General features: G+C 40.6%; 1 long non-coding RNA gene across 1 annotated transcript; it reads right to left on the reverse strand.

The window, feature by feature from the left end:
- Positions 1 to 6,289: 6,289 nt before the first annotated feature.
- On the reverse strand, positions 6,290 to 7,718 carry LOC309540585. Its single transcript, XR_014223367.1, has 3 exons — positions 7,623 to 7,718; positions 6,615 to 6,708; positions 6,290 to 6,527 (listed from the first exon to the last, which is right to left on the reverse strand). It is a non-coding gene; the product is annotated as an uncharacterized lncRNA (long non-coding RNA).
- Between the last annotated feature and the right edge of the window lie 13,785 nt (positions 7,719 to 21,503).

Consider the following 21,503-nt stretch of genomic DNA (forward strand, 5'->3'; position numbering starts at 1 on the left):
ACATCATTCAATAGTGCTGACTGTGGTTATATGGAGCTCAATGCATGCATTTGCACGTGCACATCCATGAGACAGACTCCTATAAAGGTCTTTTTTCTGAATGTGCTGTTAGGATATTTCCGTTCCACCTTAAAAGGGAGCAGGATGTTTGTGTCACAGCCTGCGTATTTCCTGTTCACAGGATGTTTAAGTTTGCTATTGCTTTCGTTTTCTCAGTCGGTCGGAGAAGACTGACGCAGACAGTCATGTTTCTTCTTTGTTCTGATCAACGCTGAATAAAGTCTGTAAATATGCTCTCCTGCTGTGCATCTTCTGCTGTGTGCATTATCTGCTGATAAAGAGTGTGCACGAGCCCTGGAATGTGGCAAGGTATTTCCAGGAAACTTGTGTCACTAGAAGCTTCGTGACTACAGGGATCGATGGATCGTCCGGCAGCCGGCTTGGGGCCATGATGGACTATATCTCCCTGGCAGTATCCCAACATGTGCAGCCTGACAAATCGGATCTTCCTAATTGAGGGTCCAGGTTGCATGCAGACCCAAGGCGCCCCCCTCACTATCCTGGGGGGGGGAGAATGAGCCCGGCCCACACGATGGCCCCACGATCACACCTTCTATTGGCCAATCAGTGATCAGTGGTGTGATTGTGGGGGCATATAAAAGGCAGCGGCACATTTCTGGGGATTCACCTGGCTTCGTGACGCCAAAGACCCACTCATCTACCTGACCTGTATTTTAGGTGTCTGCTTTGGCCTTGCTCTGGACTTCGGTTGGTCGCCTGTTTTAGAACAGGCTGGGTAGGATTTTTTCCATTTGGCATATTGGCACTGGCCATTTGGTTTTCGCCTACCTTTTAGCAACTGTCACAACTTTTGTAAGGTTTGGCGGTTACGCATTGGCTTATTAGGATGTGGGGGAGGGGAGGGGTGGCCATTACCTGCCCCTCCAAGTACAAGGGTATTCCAGTAAAGGAATCCATAGGTCTGGATCTTGTCCGAAGTCCACTTGAGGGGCTAGGGCCATGCCAGGACCCAGCGGGAACCCTGGGGGGAAATTCAGTTGGTTGCCATCGACGGAGCTCCCTCATTTGATTGTTTACCAATACCACTCACATTGCTGTAATCACTAAAGTTGTGGCCTAAATTTTTGCCCATTAACCTTAAACTAAAATTCTGAGTCAGTTTGTATTTATTTATTCTTGGGGGTGCGCTGGGGTCTTGATATGCAACTGTTCTACTTACAACAGAACTTTAGTTAACTTCAGGCACTCCAAAGCATTCATTTGTGGTGTAACTGTGCCATGGCAAGAGAAGTCAGAACATGGCAGCATAAAAATATGTATAGTACAGTAGTCAAAACTGCATGCACAATTATGTGCTATGAGAAATTTGCACTAAAATGCTGACAAACATTCATAAGGAAAAATTGCAGACTGATGTGGAGATGTGCGCAGCTGAATTGCAGATTGGGGAAAAAATGAGAACAGATTTTCCCATCCCTACTCTGAGTAAACAGGTATTAAACAGGTATAAACAGAGTTATGAATTTGGCAGCGCTATTCTGCAGGAAATGAACTGAGCATTTCAGCCTTGCATCTGGGTCTAAACTCACTGATTTGGTAATACCTGCCAATGATTTTAACAGGAATCATTTTGGTCCGCTTCCAAATAAGTGGACCAAAATAACTGTGAACATGATTTTGGAAATGTTTAAAATCAGTTTTCGGGGGAACAATAACAGCTATTTATGTCGATACATAATTCTGAGATTCCTAACCCTTGCAAAACTATATGCAATGCCCCCCCAAAGCAAACTAATGGCCACTTATTCTCCCGTTTGTGGGTTAAAGCCAGATTGTTACAGTGATTTTACTGAAAGCTGTTTCTTTTCATTTCACATAAGAAAGGATGTTCAAGTCCTATAGCTTAACTGCATAATTCAATTTAAATTTGCATAGAGTATAAGGCTTTGAAAATACAATAGCTTTGGATTTGAATTCTCATGATCCAAGATATCCTCTCTGAAGACATTTCCATGAGCAGTAAAAACATACAGTAAATATATATAATCCCTGTGCAAGTTAAACTGCAGAAAGACCCCAGTTTATTTTATACTGTACATTTTATCTGCAAATCCCCGATGTTTAGAATGTATTACTTTTATAACATTTTTTTGGGGGGTGCAATGTTGTAAAAACTAACTAAATAAATAAATCAAACATGCAAATGACCTAGTGCTATGAGCTGCTGCTCTGCCAAATCATAGTGTAACTTCCTCACTGGTGAAATGTTTTAGTTTGTAGCTTTTAAGCACAGGGTCTTGTACTGGCACAGCAGCAGGTGTTGACAGTCACCATTGTTGTTGTTTTTTCAGAAAAAAATATTGATTTTCCAAGACAGTCATCATTGTTAGATACACCACAGTGGTGTACACACCAGAAAATTAAAATGAATAGTGTGCAGCAGAAGTGGGACTTGGACAGTGCAGGAAATATATCACTTACATTTAGAAATGAATAGATCAGCCTGTTTCTAATTCATTCCAATTTCATGCACAGGACTGTTTTGTCTTGTTTCTGTATTCTATTTTGTTGTTGTTGTGTAAGGTAAAGGACCCCTGACAGTTAAGTCCAGTTGCAGACGACTCTGGAGTTGCGGCTCTCATCTCGCTTTATGGACAGTTTTAACAGGTCATGTGGCCAGCATGTCTGAGCTGCTTCTGGTAAAACCAGAGCAGCACATGGAAACGCTGTTTACCTTCCCGTCCAAGTGGTATCTATTTATCTACTTGCACTTTGGGGGGGGGGCTTTCAAACTGCTAGGTAGTTTAGGAGCTGGAACCGAGCAACGGGAGCTCACCCCATCGAGGGGATTCGAACTGCTGACCTTCCAATCGACAAGCCTTAGGTTCAGTGGTTTAGACCACAGCGCCACCCGCGTCCCCACTACATAGACATAGATACATAGTATCTCAGTATGCACATTTGTGAGCCAAGAATGGTATAGGAAATTGGAGGAAGAGCAGAATACAAGAGAGAATCTTGCACACACTTTATGTGGAATAGACCTCTATCCTCAGTAAGGCTCACGCAGTGATGGAGTGACCAATAATGTGGCCCTTGAGTAAAAATCCAACTATATTATTATGACTAGGGGCTGCTGCCCCTGTTTGCTCTGTTTACTAACTCTGCCTAACCATTACACCTTGCACCTCACCATAGACCAGAGCAGTCCCTGTGTGCAAATTCACACCCCTGTGTACCAAAGAGGTCGCTGCAATACAAACTGACCAGGTGGAGGCCCTGAAATCTCAGCTCCTGCATTGTGCTTTTCTGCTTTGCTTTTTCTCCTGTTGGATCATGCCATTTAAATAAAAGAGGGAACTGTCCAGACATTGACAAATGTTGTTGCCATTTCTCATTTTGAATTATCCTTTACTGCAAGCACACTCAAGAAGAATGGCATTCTAAAGATAAATCAGGACATCCCAAGTTAACATTTTACAAACTAAATATTAGGAGAGATAATAAATCTCATACTTCAGACTTGGAGCCAACAACACAGACGAGGGTTTTTGGTTTGGTTTGGTTGCCTTTTCCAATACTGTGGCATATCAGAAGTGAGTCATGCTCAAGTTGACCCTTCTGTAGTACTGCCAGCTGTCTGAATTGTGTAGAATGATCTGTGGTGACTGGGTGGGAAGCTGCCTTGTTTATTAAGCAATTAAGAATATTCATGCCCCACTCTACTGTTTAAAAAACAATAACACCCAAGATGACTATTTTTTATAGAATAAAAACAATTGGCAAATAACTTACACAGATCAGTTTGCAAGAGGCAGAAAGGAGAGAAAAACTAAATAAAATAAAATAAAATGTGCAAAAAAAAAATTTATTCACTATTCTAGATATCTTCCAGTCTATCCCAGCAAATTCTGTTATTACCAAGAAAAGATTTATCAACACCAATAATCAAATTAGGTCACAGTGTCTCTTGAGATGAACCAGTGAATAAAGCTTGATTTCATCATTTTTCCTTGGGCCTTGTTAAACATTGGTCAGTTAATTACCAGGGGCTCTTGGCCTAGTAAAATATCTGAACGGTTTGTTGCACAAGGCTGGTTTTGGACATTTACAAACCATCCATATTGTCCATCCTGATATATGTATGAATATCAAGGGGTCAGTTTTCTGTGTATCTGCAGTCACCCCTTATGGGCCAGACAAACTTTCAAAATTAATTAACCATGGACACAACCAGTTTCTCCTCTTTTAAAGAGAAGAAGCAGTGTTCTGAATACCTGACCCTGTGGTAATATAATCAGTCACTTCCCTATTTTGTCCAGAGTTTTTACATATACATCAAATAATTTTAGAGCAGAAAAAAGCACCAATCATTTATACATTTACTAAAGTAAGGGAAGAGAGACACGGTTTGTTATCAAAGGTACTGGGTCCAAGGATGGAGTGCACCAGGAGTTTCTGAAGATCAGCAGCCTCCTGGCTTTCTGAGTATCTTTGGGACCTGGGTGAAGGGCTTGAGGTTCCACACTATCTTTAACAACAACAACAACAACAACAACAACAAACAACTCCCAGATTGTTTAATAAATCTTAGAAACATGATTAATGGATGAATATCATGGCTGCCTTTAGGGAAAAAATCACGAGGGGAACAGAAAAAAGCACGTTGGAGTGTACTTAATGCTTCAGTTGGAGTAAAGGTAAAGGTAAAGGGACCTCTGACCATTAGGTCCAGTCATGGCTGACTCTGGGGTTGCGGCACTCATCTCTCTTTATTGGCCGAGGGAGCTAATAAAGCATGACTAAGCCGCTTCTGGTGAACCAGAGCAGCGCACGGAAACACTGTTTACCTTCCCACCCGAGCAGTACCTATTTATCTACATGCACTTTGACATGCTTTCGAACTGCTATGTTGGCAGGAGCAGGGACTGAGCAACAGGAGCTCACCCCGTCGCGGGGATTCGAACAGCCAATCTTCTGATTGGCAAGTCCTAGGCTCTGTGGTTTAACCCACAGAGCTACCCGCGTCCCTCAGTTGGAGTAGGTGCCCCCCCCAAAAAAAAAAAAAGCAGAAGGAAGCCACACTTGTTCCTTATTTTGGCTCCCCCAAAACAATCCTGAGATCTTATTCCTCACAGAACTACATTTCCCAGCACTCATAACAAATTACAGTTTGTAATGTTTTTTAATATATGGTGTGAACACACAGTAAATCTTCTTCAGGTCACACATATTCATATTCACATGCACAATGCAAAATGGATGAAGCCCAACCTGACAGTGTTATGTACTAACCTTGGATCCTAGAACAACAGGCTGGTAGGATCCTAGAATGCAACAACTGATTGGCTTGCTGGAGAAGGCCAATCAGGCTCCAGGAAGAAGTTAATCAGCCTATTAGGCTGGTAGGATCATAGAATGCAACAATTGATTGGCCTGCAGGAAAAGGCCAATCAGGCTCCAGGAGGGAAGCAGAATCAGATGGGACTCATTGTGTAAATAATGTATATGAAAGCCTGAGGTTTGGGGGCAATTCTATCACTATTTTACAAGCTGCAATAAAGAGCATGAAATCACTACAGGACTCCGAGTATATTTCACAGAGATAACCATGTCTCTCCTCAACCGTACTGGAATTGTCAGTGGCATTTGCACTGGCAGTTTTTCATTTGCTCCTCATGTCCCTATGAGACATTTGAAAAAGAAAGAAAAAACTGATCCCTTCATCTTTCTGTCAAAGGTTGTAAAGATTAGTTAATGTTTCTCTTTAAAAATGAAGCTATTTCCATATGCCAATTCATGTATTGTGTGATGGTTTATTCAAATTCATAAAAGAACTTCTGGACTGTTCTGCCATCAGCTTATGGATATGAAACAGCCATTCACAGACTCCTGGTTGGCTGGCAGACCGTAAGGTATACTAACCTGGATTTCCACCAGCAGAACATTTTTAAAATATGTATCTCTGTCTCTATCTGCTCTAATGTCATGCTTTCTTCATCTGGAAAGGACACATTTTCACTAAAATTGAAGATATGTGAATACTGGGAGAGATAGAGGACCTGAAGTTTCATTCATTTATTCGCCTGATGACACACCCATTTTATTCTGCTGAATGCACACATTTCTACTGTAGCCTGAAACTAGGTCAATATTCTTGAACTATAGTCCCCTGGCAGAAATGTAAAAAAAAGGATGTTTTATGCCAACAGAGGAAATATGGGCTGCTTTTCTACAGGGAACTGGGTTTTAATATAAAAGTCATTGTTACAGAAACAAAAGGACAAAAACATGGGTCAAAGACAAAATTATTTCACATAGTTAAAGGCTGTAGTTTTAACTTTCCTTTGACTTGTTATATCATCTGTTAATGAAGTGTTGCCACTATTGAGTTACAGATCACCATTCTTCTTTGGAAAGTAACCGTGGAATCTGTTCACAGTAACAAACTTATTGTGGGTGTTTCTCTCCTGCGTCATGCAGTTCAGCAGAAGGCTCATTTGTATCTATAAAACAAAGTTAAGTGGCTGTGTAATTATCCTGCTTCTGCTTCTATAATAGGACAATTACAAAAAGAACAATCCGATACAGACCTAGTGGCAAGTAACTCTCTGGCAAATTGGAACCTACGTTTACAGCCTAAGTTTCACCCACCATTTTTACCATGATGTAGTTTTCTGCAACTCTCTATGGAAACAGCAAACAGATAATGTGGCCTCTAGGATTATACCTGCAGAATATTTTAAGACTTTAACATTCCAAAATATGTGCTGGGGCTCTAATCCTCTATGCATGCTTACCTGAAAGCAAGCCCCATGGACTATGGTTTCTTCTGAGTAAATATGCCTAGGATTCTACTTGGGATGGCCTACTACACCTATTAATGTTCAGATATGAAAAACTGGGGGGGGGGGGTCCAGAGAAAAATCTTTCTTACTTACTAGTCAGCTGTGAATGTTCACCCAAATTCTGAAGGCTCTGTCATTATTTTTAACCATTTCCTCCATGTATTATTAAATTGACAAGGAATATGCAGTAATATATAGTCTAGTAAAGCCCAATGAAGATTGCAAGGAGCTCTGAGTGATTGGAGATCTAATATGGGAACTTTCCTCCTTCTTACTATGAATTAAACCCATTCAACTAAGAGGAGAGCCCTGCAGCTAACGTACGATGTGCCTGAGCCATTGCCTCCATTAACAACAAGTGCCTCCATGGATTGAGAGTTGGAGATGAAGCTTTGCAGGTTCTGCTTCTACCACCTTCAGAGAGTAGCAATAGGAGGCTGCTGCTCAGCAGTGGCGTAGCGTGGGGGGACAGGGGGGGCCGGCCGCACCGGGCGCAACATCTGGGGGTTAGGGTTAGGGGGCACAAATCCACGGGTTAGGGGGCGCAAATCCACGGGTTAGGGGGCGCAAATTACTTGCCTTGCCCCGGGTGCTGACAACCCACGCTACGCCACTGCTGCTCAGCTCCATGGGAATCTCACTGGTTTGATCTTGTCTTCCAGGCTATTTAAATGCCATATTGAGCCATAGGGAGCCATCACCAGGGGATTTGGAGTGAGGTGTCATCAATAGGCAGAGGACATCCAATTGTACCTTTCTTTGCCCTCTCTGGACCCAGTCAGGACCAGTGAGCCAAATCAGGACAGCTGACTGGTGATTGTGCCAGCCTTTCGCTGTTTTCCTGCTTAAGTAGGTAGGGGAATGGGAAACTGTATCAAGAAGAATTTTAAGTGGAACATTCTAGAATGCTATGGTCCCAGCCATTGTCTAAGGATGCTGTCTGCTAGCTTTGTCTTTGCATGCATTTCATCCAACCAATTCATCCGTGATGTGGGTGTATTTGGTTTTTGGTCATCTCACATATTTCAGATTGTCAGGAGCTACTGCTGCTGCTTTCATTTTAAGAAGCACCTCTATTTGGGGCATATCTAATATTTAAATGTATTAGACTGCGTCATTATTTCTAAACATGCTCTTAAGTCTTCTTCTCTTCAGTTTAAGGAAGTGTTTGCCATTAAAGAATGGAATAATGAAAATGAATTATAGAGGGGCATTTTTTAAAGTAACAGCTTTTGCATACTTAAAACCTGTTAAAATTTGGTTTTGAAAGACATTATCATCCAGAGAGCTTCATTTCTTTTTATAATAAGGAAAATCATTGAAAATGTGTAGAAAAGAAATGTGTCAGTTATGTTACTCTAGGCACTGTCACTCTCCTTATAGTTACTTCTTTTGATACTTTTTTAAAAATTTAAAGTCTCCAAGTCCTATGCAGTTCATAATATGAAAAATGGAAGTAATTATAACTTCGTGTCTGATAAGTGACTAGAAAGTAGAGTTGGCTGCAGCAAGAAAATGAACTACTTGATCTGTAAAATCTTATATGTCAAATGTATCAAACAAGAAGCTTTTCCAGGTGGATGAAACACACACACACACACCTCGATCCTGGGTGTTTATTCATATTGTTTTTATTGTATGATTTGAATTTCATTGAGATTTACGTGAAAGGCAATTCATATATAAATGGGGGCAATTAAACTAGCACTAGGCTGAAGGATATGGATAGTATTAGAGTGACCACACCAAGACAGATGAATACGACCACTTAACATGTGCACATCACAGAGAGCATCCATCACGCCCCTCAGTCTTGTTTGGCCCTGTAGGGTATATAGTTCTGTAGGGTTTATAGTTCTCTGCTCTCCATGTCAGCCAAACAATTAATATTGTAGTTACTCCTGTACCTAATATTAGTATGTAAAAAGGGGAGAACATGAATGTTTCCATGTACAGTGGTACCTGGTTTAAGAACAGCTTAATTTATGAACAACTTGGATTAAGAACGCTGCAAACCCAGAAGTAGGTTTGTGAACTTTGCCTTGGAATAAGAACATATTTCGCTTCCTGTTGAGTGTGTTCCATTTGTAAATTGAGTCCCCCGCTGCTATGGGAAAGCACGCCTTGGTTTAAGAATGCTTTGGTTTAAGAACGGACTTCCGGAATGCATTACGTTTGTAATCCAAGGTACCACTGCATTCTGATGAGAAAGGAACTGTTCTCTTTGAATCTTCGGGGAGCTTTAAAGAAGCTCAGTTCAAGCACTAAGAAGGGTATGCTTTCTGCACAATGTGGATACAGCAATTCATTACCAGGAAGGGGAATGGATTCTGATAATTCAATTAAAAAGGCAGAGGTGCCAAACAAATGTGGTAATGTGTGTAGAAAATTCTGTCAGCCAAGAAGTCTGACTGTAGTAATCAACACATTTGTATCAGGAGCTGGCTGAAAGTATTCACTGTGGTTTGTTTTTTTGTGTGTGTGTGTGTGTGTGTGTGTTTTTGAGACTCTTAATCTCAGGGTTGTGGCTTCAAGCCCCAAGTTGAGCAAAAGATTCCTGCATTGCAGGGGGTTGGACTAGATGATCCTAGTGGTCCCTTCCAACTCTACGATTCTATGATTTTTGGGAACTCCAGGGAGAACTGTCCTCTTGCAATCACTGGAAATGTTTGGCTATTTTTACATTTCCCCTGTCATGTCATTCGTCCCAATTGGCCTCATTTCCTTTCAATACTGTACTCAGTAGTTGCGCCCCAAGGCCCCCAAGCCCTTTCCCAGTAAATAACTTCAAACAGACACATAATTTTAGTTTAAGTTTTTAGGCAAAATTTAGGCCACAACTTTATTGATTACAAAACAAATTGAGCGGTATTGGCCTAGGCATTGGCCAGGGACTATAACTGACTTCTGCCTCTCTGGCTGGCAGTCTGAAAGGGTAAACACCAAACGAGGGAGCAACATCATTGAAGATCGATTGAAGCTCACCCCGGGGTTCCTGTGGTCCTGGCATGGCCCTAGCCCCTCAAGCGGACCGGACGAGATCCAGGACCCACATATTCCTTTACCGGAATACCCTTCTTCATGGAGGGGCAGGTGATGGCTGCACCTCCCCTCCCACACACTTCAATAAGCCAATGCCTAACCACCAAACCTTACAAAGTTGTGACGATTGCTAAGGGGGTAGGCGAAAACCAAGTGGCTAAAGTCAATCTGCCCAATGGAAAAATTCCTACCCAGCCCCTGCCCCAAAGCAGGCGACCCAATCCAAAGCAAGGCCAAAGCAGCAGCACCTAAAATAGGGAGGGAGGGTGGGTATTCGGCAACGCGAAGCAAGTGCCCCATCCCTGTCCCGCTGCCACATGTATAGGATCAGGCCACTCGCCCCAATTGGCCCAAACAGCCAAGTGCGATCCTGGGGCCCAACAGACAAGGCTTGGGCCATGCCTAGCAACCAGGGTGGCTGAAGGGTCCTGAGTGCAACCAGGACCCTTGATTTAGGAGGATCCCATGAATGACTAGATATCCTCCTTTCCATTTTGTAATTGTTCTGTGAGTTCCTGTCTTCCAATGTAACCTGGAGAATTTCTAAAATTAATATGGGAATTGGCATATGTCAAATGAAACAGCCCATCTCACTTTGCAGTACTTTTTTGACTACTGCAGTATCCAGCTTTTGACCAATTAATTCAGTGCAGGTGCTACCAGCTGGTGTTAGGAGTTGACCTTTTGGGGGAAAAGAGTAGGCTCTTCTCTCCATGACTGACTTTGAAGACAATGCTTTCTTTCACTAAAGTGCAGCAAATTGGGAATCTTAAGGGTTTGACTTCTAGGCCTTAATAAATGGTGCTAAATTATGTGGACAGTGGATCACAAATATATAATTAGTTCCAGAAACAATGCCAGATAATTTATAATCCCAAAATCTAGGAGTGATTAGAATGGCAAGAATTTCATCAACCTCCCTAATCACCCCAACTATATTCCATTCAGCATTTTTTTAAACATGAAGTTCTTGACACTTCAGCTCCTCCATCGAGCCTCAGGCAGGCTCATGTGAATTGAAATACTTGAAATACTGTGTGATACTGCTAAGGTGGCTGTCTTCTTTCTGTCCACTTCGCATGTCCCTTTGAATTACTGCAGCAGCAAGGGGATGAAGCAGGATTTGTAAGGTTTGGTTTCCTCCACTTAAATCTTGCAAGGTCAGTCACAATCTTACTCAGTATAACAGAACCTTCCTGAAAATTGACAAAGAAATGTGCTATTTGCACATGTGCCTATTGTTAATCTTACTTTGCAGAGTGGAACAAAGATAAACACAAGCAGTTAAGTCCTTTTTTCAGGCAGTAAGGCTACATCATTGTGAAGAGTATTTTAGAAAACTGTTTTAATACACAGATAAAATGACACTCTTCCCGAAAGAATTCTAAGTACAGGAATGTCCTCCCCACCCCCAAGCTTTTTATATATGCACTTTCAAAGTCATCCTGGCTCTGAGACCTGAATCTACCTTAATCTTCAACGCACTTTGAGCTCTGCAGAAAAGTCAAGTTTACATTGACTTTGACAGGAGCTTTCATCTTGTCAGACTTTGCTGCTTTTGCTCACATTGAGATCCTTCAAACTACAAATGAATTCAAATAATGTTACTGTATTAGAAATAACAGTCTGTGGGTGTGGGTTGGTGTCACATATACACACATGTTAAAAGCATTAAAATTCATTTGTATATATCTTGCCTATATATTTTTACAGATGAGAACCTTGACTACAGAGTTTTAAAATATTATTTAATTGGGAGCATGACTGATTTTGTTAAGGTTGTATTGTTATAATTAGCTTACTGCTCAGGAGAAATCTATAAATATTTTTGTGTGAAAATCATGTCTGGATTATTTGTAACAAATAAGGTTAAAGTGAGGGTGCCAAAAAAACATGGTGTGTTTGCATAAACTGCCTGTCATAGAAAGCCCTGCCACGCTCATTTTCTATTTAACCTAGCACATTAGACTCTTCACAGAAAGACAAACTCATCAAAATCTAGTCAAAAGTCCCAAACAATTAACAGCAGTATGAGAATGTTCTAGTAGCAATAAACAGCAGCTAGACAGATTTGGGGTTGTTGTTGTCATCCCTATGAACCTACCAAGTTCTTTAAATAGTAAACATATTTGCTGCAAGGATAAAATGTCTCATTTGAAATCTAGCATCTGTATTGGGCTAAGTATGATACATTTGCAGTCTGAGTATTTCTCACCATTTCCCTCCCAGAAATAAAGAGTGGAGGAGAGAGTTTCAGCACAGCATCTAAATATTTGTCACTGAGAAATTAGAAGCAGCTTATATCAAGCTCACCTTTCAAATGCAGATCTATCATTTGTGATCAATAAAAATGGCATTTACTTTGAAAACAGATGCAGGGCTCCTGTGACTGTCATGAGCAACAATACATGGGGCCTTTCAGAGTTCTCTTGCTGCTCTAGTGAACATGAACAGCAAGTGTTAAAGTCTTCTTTTATGTATCAAATATGCATAGCTCCACCACAGTTTCTTTACTGTCTTGCTGTTCTAAAATATGAAAGAAAGCAACTCACGGCAGAATTATTGTTATTTTCAGAACAGGGGGATTAGAAGGACTGCTGTATCCATTAAAGCAGTCTTAAAAACTGGAAGACACAGAGAGGAAGAAAGCATTTGGAAGATAATGGAAGCCAAGATTCCACACCCCCACCCTGTTCCAGCTCTTAGCTTCAATATGGACACAATGACATGATTACTTATATTATATAATTCAACTCATTCAACCTCTGATGCAGCTAGATAGAATGCTAGTGTGAAGGGAATGGGAAATATTACTGGGTGGTATATTTGCCCATATTCTGTCTCATTGGGATGTTTGGCAGTCTAAACACTGCTATCCAAAGCTTGCATAATAGCTGTCATCTCCTTGGTGTGTTTCACCTTTCTAGCCACTCTCTGTGTTGAGTACAACTAAGCACATAGCAACTTGGGTTTAAACTTTTAAGCAGAATTTGCTGTGGAAAAGGCCCTCAGTGTTTTCATTCATTTTCTCAAGAATCACCTGAAGAAACCTTGCGGACTACTACTCAGAATAAGGCATTTAGAAAAAGAAGAAGAACTGTGGACAGAAGTGTCTCACCAGGTGGGCTACTGTGCTAGTGTCCCAACAAGGTGGGTCACTGTTGCTTACTGGGGGAGAGAGGCGCAACCTGGCAGGAAGGGCATGGTACAAGCTAAACCATGAAAGTGTCAGATTCACTCTGGTGGTGTCACCATGTCTGATGTTCAGGCTGTGAGGATCATTCCTGATGTAGTTAAAAAGGGACTATCCATGCACAAGAAGGAGCTGTCAGCCAGCTTGGGGAAACATTGGGTTTGCAGCAGTACAAAAGCTATTTAGAAAAGAAAACCCCTAAAAAGGAAGACCTCAAAACAGCCCAGTGGGTTGTGAGTGTGCTTAATGACCATGGAATGGTGAGTGACTATTGGTAGAGGAGATTGGGAGCTGGATTGGGAGGAATGGAGTTGGGTGGCTGGAATCCTGACTCGAGAATACTCCACATTGTACCATTTTGCTACCAACATCTTTATTCTTTTCTTTTTTGGCAAATAAACCAAATATGACCACCACTACCACTCCAAAAAATCACATCTTGACAGGTTTGCAGTGATAACTCCTCCAAAAGGAACCCGTTCTGGTCAGCACAGTCCCTGGAACCTTTCACACTCAGGAAGTGGGGAGCATATAACAGTATCTTGACCCAACCCATGCATTGCCAGCCCTATGAAATTTCTTCTTTCATCCAGGCAATGCTTACTTCTGAAAGTGCAACTCCTGAAAATATCTTGAAAGTGTGAACCTTTATGTTTGATACAGCATGTATGGAGAAGCAAAATTCATAGGTACCACTTCAAGTTTACTTGCAGGAGTCTTTCACCTAAGAACTATAGGAGTCAGAATTTGGGAAGAAGAAGAATTAATAGCAAAGCAAGAAAGACCAAGGCGAAGTCATAAAACATTGACAGACTTTTCCTAAATCACAAAAGACAGGAAAATTTGAAAGACTGATAACCCTCAGAGAGCTACAAATCATATTTTCTACCTACCTACCTCAGACTATCCATCTATATTGTTAGCAGAAGAAGGATCATTTATGACATTCTGTTGCCCTTAGCAACATCATCCTTGGGTATTTTCTTTCATTATAAGTAAAGAGCAATATCAAGTTTTGCTTCACTGGTATAAAGTATAATTTAAAAGTCATTGAAAATGTAGTGAGATACTGTTTCACTTAATGGGGGTGTCAATAATTTAAACACCTAATTTATTTTGTTTTTTAAAATGGCAAGCATTATTTTTTTTTTGTCTACACATTATTGCAGCCTTTAGAAAATGTAGACACAATATGCAACCAAGGCCTACAGCTTTCTCTGTACACTCGCTGGTGTTTCAGGTGTACTTTGAAGGTATTTAGTTAAGAATAGAGGATAATTATTTTTTAAAAAAATACTATAGGGAGCAAGGGAGCAACACTGTTTCTAGGCTATTTCATGATAATTTAACAACTGTTGAAATAAGCATTTTGTCTCTTCACTCAAATGATGGTGTAAGACAATATATGGAATGAACCAGAGCCACAGTGTTATCAATACAATGATCTGCCATGAGGAATAATAATCATTTCTCAGTGTGGATCCTGTCCTTCAAGATGGAGGCCAGAAGACTTTGACTGCAAGTCTTTGCACACTTCTCTAGGTGTATGGACTTCTAAATTCAATGGGGCTTTTTTTTAAAAAAAAAAAAAACAAAAAACAAAAAATCACCAAGACTTTGTGTGCTCTACTCTGCTCCCCCTTTCTTCCCACCCAGGGCAGCCCTGCCCTTCTCCTGCCCCTCAGTCAGCACATCACATGGGGCTGAGCCTTCAGGGGTGGCAGTCCCTCCTTATCACCCACTCTCCAGCAGCCACTGTGAGCTGCACAAGAAAGGAGGCCTGAAGCAGCGGCCAGGGAGAGGCAACAAGATGCTCCCTCGCCACCACTGTTGCTCGGGACCAACACCAGCTCATCTTCCTTCTTGAGCTCGGCGGTAGCAGCACAGGCAGGGGTAATAGGGCCATTCAGGGATCAAATCAGAAACCAGTATAGCTTTTGTAACTTTGGGACCATCCCTGGAAAATCGGGACACTTGAAAGGTTTGCTTCATATTTGGCAGGCAAGAGCATTCCACAGTGCAATACAAATGGCTGAAAATGTTCAGTTTGCAGTCACAGCCCTAGGATGCAGTGCCATAAGCAGAATATCCCCAGATCACCTAAATGATAATACAGGTTTGTACAGGGGCAGGGGGTCTTTCAGACAACCTGCTTCTGGGTTGTTCAGGACTTTATTTATTGACTCTGATCATGGACCAGTACCTGACTAGCAGTTGTGCAGTTCCCTCAGCACTGGTGTTATATGGGTGCATTCAGGTGCTCCACTCAATAACTTGACTGTATTCTGTACCTGCTGCTACAGCTTCCAGATCATTCCCCACATAAGCACAGCAGCAGAACCACTTCTAACATTCTGAATGCTGGGCAGGGGGAGAGGTAATGCTGAGGGTCATTTGGATGAACTTGATTAGAACTTTGTACTGATTACAAACCAAACTAGTTTGTTGTAAAAGGACAAACATAAACGGTGAATCATTTCTTTTGGATATTGAAATTGAACTAGAACTTGTTCCTTTTAAAAATGAACTTTACAAGCTCTTGGCCTAGACTGAAAAAGAAATTAGGTGAAGTTGAGGCTTTCTCCTCCGACACCAATTGTGGCCACATACACTGCAGAAAGGTTATGGAAAAACACCTCTCATTCCTAAATACTATGATTTCCATAATTTCAAACAGTCATCATATACTGTGAAAGAAAGAGCAAGGAACACTGATTGCATACAATATCAATTGGAATCTATTTGTTTGACTATTTGGGTCTTCCCCAATATGCTTTCCTACCTGGCTCTAAAGTATTTTTTAATCTTGACTATTGTAAAATGCCAATTGTTCATTTAACATTTCAGTACCCTTTAGTACAGAGATAGTGAGTAAACATTTTGCACAAGACTCACATTTGGATGCTCACAAGACCACTAATAGAAGCAACATTAAAAAAATATGACACTTTCCAGAAACCAAAAGCAAAGACGACAAATATAGTACTGATGAATGTACAAAAGTGAGGTGGAAGTGGTTGTTTTAAGCACAAATTCTCTATGTCCTGAGGAATCTGTTTTGGGGGCAGAAGATGTGTCCAAACCACATCCGCTGCACTTAAAAAATTTAACACCTGCCTTCACCCTACATTTTCAAAAGTAGGGAAAACAACAGAGGGGAGACAGAGAAGGAGAAAGCAAGGTTAACAAGGGATGAATGTGACACATTTTTGAACTTCCTTTTGTAGTTTGGAATGAGAAGTGTAGACTTAGGCCAAAATCTTGTAGGTAGGTTTTTCAAGGAAAAGAAAGAGGTATTCTGAAAGATAATTTCAGACATAAGGGAGAATTCCATACTGCAACACTAAAATATTGTATTCTTACAAGTACAGAACAAGTGTTATGTGGCATTTGTAACAGTGATAGTTCCACAGATCAAAGTTGTAGAGTGGGCATGTATGGAATAAAGTAATCCCACAAGTAAACTGTTCCCAAGCTGTTAAGGACTTCATATACCAATAGTAACATCTGAGCTAACAAGGTCTAAATGTTGACAAGGTCTAAATCCTGTCGGCAACTATTCTGCAGCCCTCTGAACGAACTACAGTTTCTGAGATATTCCAGGATAAAAGGGTCTAGAGATGGGGTGGAGCAAGGTTTTAAAGAAAATACAATAACATAAACCAGTGACACAAAACTGAAGGAGTTTTGGTTACATTGCTTTGGGCTGAGGTGTGACTATGGAAGACCAATGATAACAAGGCTACAGCAGTCGCGGTGAATGCTGTCTTAACTGTGAGGACTGAGGTGGAATTTCTGCAATACTGAATAGGGTAAAGTAAAACAACAACCCTGAATTGCATTAATTAAGATACTTTGAGAGGATGCATACAGTTTCTGAAAGTAGTTCTCTTACTGCCTTCATGGCCCTCTTCAGTCATCTTTTCCTTAAACAAAACAGAATAATTATCCCCTCTTCAGTTGTAGCATTTTAGTATCTGCCTACACAAACCCAAACACAAAAGTTCTTTGAAACAAAGCTGAGATAGCGTGCTACAAGTTCTGTGTTTAATTCTAGCTGGACACTAGCCAGAAAATGTCTCTTCTCAGAAAGCATAAAGAGTCTTCCCTCTTGTCTTGTATAAAGTTTGCCTTTCTTCTTCACTTTCTGTGCAAACCAGCATCTCCATAAAAAAATCTGACTTTTAAAACAGAATGGGAGCGAGGATGATATGTTCTCTTTCCATGCCTTAGTTCACTATTCTTCAGATATCCCACCCACTTCCAAACTTTTTTGTTTTACTTCACAAAAGTAGTTTTGCAAATGTGTTGTTTTTAGAAAAGTTTAAATTCGATTCTTTTTTTTAAGCAACAACTTGTCATTTTTAGCCCTAACAACAAGATTTCACATCCTACAAACAATGAAATTAAAAACAAACATTTTAAGGGGCAGGACAGTTAAATTACTGAATCATAAGGCATAAACAGAACTGTTCAGCAGATGGCAAAGTATGTTATGTACACAAGGAAACCCCAATACATTCTAGGAATGCCTCCAAAATTCTGCATGTCTGAATTTGTCCTTGGATTTGAAGTTCTAAATGACCAGATTTGTTTCTGAAGTGGAACAAATACACAAGGAGCTTACACACACACACACACACTCCAGTATGGTACAGAATATGGTGACTGCATATCTTCTTGCAGATTTCAAGTCCTTAAGTTCATTTGTGCCTCCTCACTTGACCCCCAAACTTGATGTAATAAGAATGAAGGAAGGGGGGAGGAAACATTGTGATTGTACCGATGGTTGTATTTGTGTGGTGTTTTACCAATGTTTAGTTGCACTCAGGCACATCGGTGAAATATTGCACACTCGTAGGCTTCACTCTAAAAGTAGAGCCAACTAGGGATGGTGAACAATTTCATTCAGACCATGTTTAAAGCAAACTGATCCAATTCTCAGTTTCTAGACTTATACACATATATTGGAAAGCAGCTAACAGTGGGATTGGGTGCTTCTCTGAATTTTGTGGTGCACTTTTGTTTTAAAAGCCGCATTAAAAAACTGCATATTTTATGGGGGAAATGAGTAAAACATACTTATTTTTAAGTTCATATAAAAGTTTATAAAATGTACATTGCAGTTAGGATAGGTATATAAAATCCGTGCAAAATATGGATATTAGAGGAAAGTGCATACAAAAAATGTGTCCAATTTAGATGTGCTGTGTGCATGTGTGAACAGAAAACAGGACAGACTGGACTCAAGGCAAAACACATGCAAATAAGCTGATCTGCCCCTTCCTAGCCATGTGTGAACCCTAAACGAAATTTTTAGATGGCAGCTTTTGATATTGCCATTTCAAAAGCACTCCCCCCCCTTTTCTTTCCTTACATAATTAGGGCCCACTACCCACAAAGCTTTTGCTCAATTGATGTTAACAAGGTCACTATGGTAACAGCAGTTAGACCTCTTGCTGTAGCATACATTATACTACTTTAATCCCTCGTATCTGTCACTTCCTTGGTAATAAATTGGTATGGGTCCCTTTCATTTTCTCTGCTTACAAAAAGAAAACATAGCATGCAGATCAGCAATGGTTCTATTCCACATTTCCTGGGGCAGCTAAATGGGTGTAGGTGCTCAGACTGTTCATGATAACAGCCTCTAAATGTCATTGGGTGGGGTGCAGGCTCACACCATTGGATGTGGCTTTTAATGGCTGCAACTCCTATCCTCCGTCTGCGGAAGTTCAGTTCAGGATTCATGATCATTCTTTAAAGTTTGCAAAGTCTAAGTATCAAATCACCACTCAATACCTCAGTTTTCATATTACACAGAAAAGATAAAAGTAGTTCATCTCCTGCAAGTTATTCCAGTAAGTTTCAGAAATCATGTTAAAAGATCTTCATAACTTTGAGTTATACTACTACTTCTTATTCACCTTTTTTCTCCCATATGCAGAGAGATTCAGAAATCTTTTCGTCCTCCTTAGATTGAGCATGTCAGCCCCAGCCTGTTCCATTACACAGAATACATCTAGATACTTGGTTACTTGAAAGACTTTGATACGTCTCTTCTATTCCCTGCTTGCTGACATATGTCTGCTAGCAAGAAGAAGAAGAAAATTCAAGGATGAGCTCCAATCTTTTCAGTAATTGGTATTCGTGCCTGCTGGTTCAGATGGATTATTGCTAGTGCGATAGGCTGCTAAAATGAATGTCAAATTAACATAAAATATAATCATCACAACATGTTGGAGTTTGTACAATAGCTAACAGAATCTGAAAGAAATTTGAAATAGATACAGATAGTAATATGTCAACCCACTGTAACATACTTTGGGGTCTTTATTAAATATCAAACTCACTTTCCCCCAATAATTATAATTTAAAAAGGAGAAATAAGTAAGTATCAAGAGAAGCACCCGGACCAACAAATCTTTGAAGGCACAGATGTTGTGATAAGCATGTGGTGCTCTCCATATCCAAGAACTTTCCTGTTTTCTCTAGCAGAGGGAATAGTTCTTTGCTCACGAAAGCATAGTGGTCTGAAACTGCCTCTCTGTAAGCTCAAGTATTTACAGATTTGTTACTAGGCATACTTACATTAAACTTGTAGCAATGTTCTGTAACAAGTAGCAACCCTGTAGGCACATCTAAATACTTTGATCTTTCCTCCCCATTCAGCTGAATTATTGATTTCCAGAATGTCTGCATTGTTTAACCAGGTATTTATTTATAGATAAAATTTTGGAACTGGGATGTTGATAACTATTCTCCTAAAGCAGGGGTCAGCAAACTTTTTCAGCAGGGGGCTGGTCCACTGTCCCTCAGACCTTGTGGGGGGCCAGACTATATTTTTTTTTTGGGGGGGGATGAACGAATTCCTATGCCCCACAATAACCCAGAGATGAATTTTAAATAAAAGGACAGATTCTACTCATGTAAAAACACACTGATTCATGGACCGTAGGCGGGCCAGATTTAGAAGGCAATTAGGCCGGATCTGGCCCCCAGGCCTTAGTTTGCCTATCCATGTCCTATAGCTAAAGCACACAGTCAAGGTTGCACACTTTGTGGCACTGCTCCTCAGTGTTCCAAACAATGGCAGTTCTCACAATTATTTTGCCATATTGGCAGGTAATGGGTTAAATGGAGGGGTGCAAGAATTTTTGCTACCTGAACCACAGTCTGTTGGCTATGATCTTTAAATATGGATAAGGTCCCACCATTCAGCGCTGAATCTTTGTGGATGGTAACAGCCACTCCATTCCAACTACTGGGACTGTAGGCCAAAAACTCATGACCTTTTATAACAGTCCTAAGTGTATCTGAAGATAGAACTCTAATGTAATTTCCATGAGGTAGATAAATGTTGCTTAAATTGGTCAGAACAGCACCTAAGTGGCAGCATTCTCAATCCTTCCCTCACCAGCCTTTTTCAATAAATAGCAGCCAGATCTGTCTGTCTGTCTGTCTGTCTGTCTGTATCACAAACAGACAGAGGGACATTCCAAACCTGGCCTACAGGCACAAGTTGGTGGTCCTCACATATTTCTTCATTTTTATTTTTATTTTTGAAGGGGTGGGGAATTTATTTATTTGTTTGTTTGTTTATTATTTTAGAAATGTGGAAATGGCAGGCAGTTCATTCACTCATGGGGGTGGTTCTGAATGGGGGCAGGGTTGCTCAAGTATACCTTGTATAGATGTACGGTTCATAGAGACAGCACCATTTCATTCTAAGAGAACAAGGGAGAAGTTCATGGTGAGCTCCGACATCTCTTTTTCTAGAAAAATAGCACTGGCTGGATGGATACATTGGCAGGCAAATTGGATGGGACAATAATGGAAATGGGAACAGAAATTGCTAATGTTCCCATATTTGTTGCATGTCTTCAATGGAAATCCATCCAGCAACTGGTATTTGCTGCTGCTTTCAGTTGGCTAACAATATGCAATTGATCCCGCTTTTCACCCTTTGCATGGCATTTCCTTTGTACTGAAATGAAAGGAGTGGAATAATGTTGTGACAATGTAAGTAATGTAATAAGTTATGTAAAGTACATAATTTATTTCACCACAGCAGACAGCGAGGCAAACATCATAGATTTTTTTGGCAGAAGAGAAATTGCAGTGGAACAGAAACACTGTTGCACACAACAACTACATGGTGGAATGGAAAATGATACCTTCTTACTTCCCTCAGCCCAGCTCTTTCGAGGTCAGCTGTAGTTCTGACTGTCAGGAGAGTGGCTCTGTGGCTGTGCCCCATTTCACCAACTGCTACTAATTCTATGTGCTGTAGAAACGTGTTACACTTAAAAACAAGTGTTTATGCTATACATATATAAAACTCTATAATAATAATAATGATAATAATAATAACAATCTTTATTGCGGTCCAACAACCC

Source organism: Podarcis vaucheri (assembly GCF_965113315.1).
Source record: "Podarcis vaucheri genome assembly, chromosome: 9".
Classification (NCBI taxonomy): domain Eukaryota; kingdom Metazoa; phylum Chordata; class Lepidosauria; order Squamata; family Lacertidae; genus Podarcis; species Podarcis vaucheri.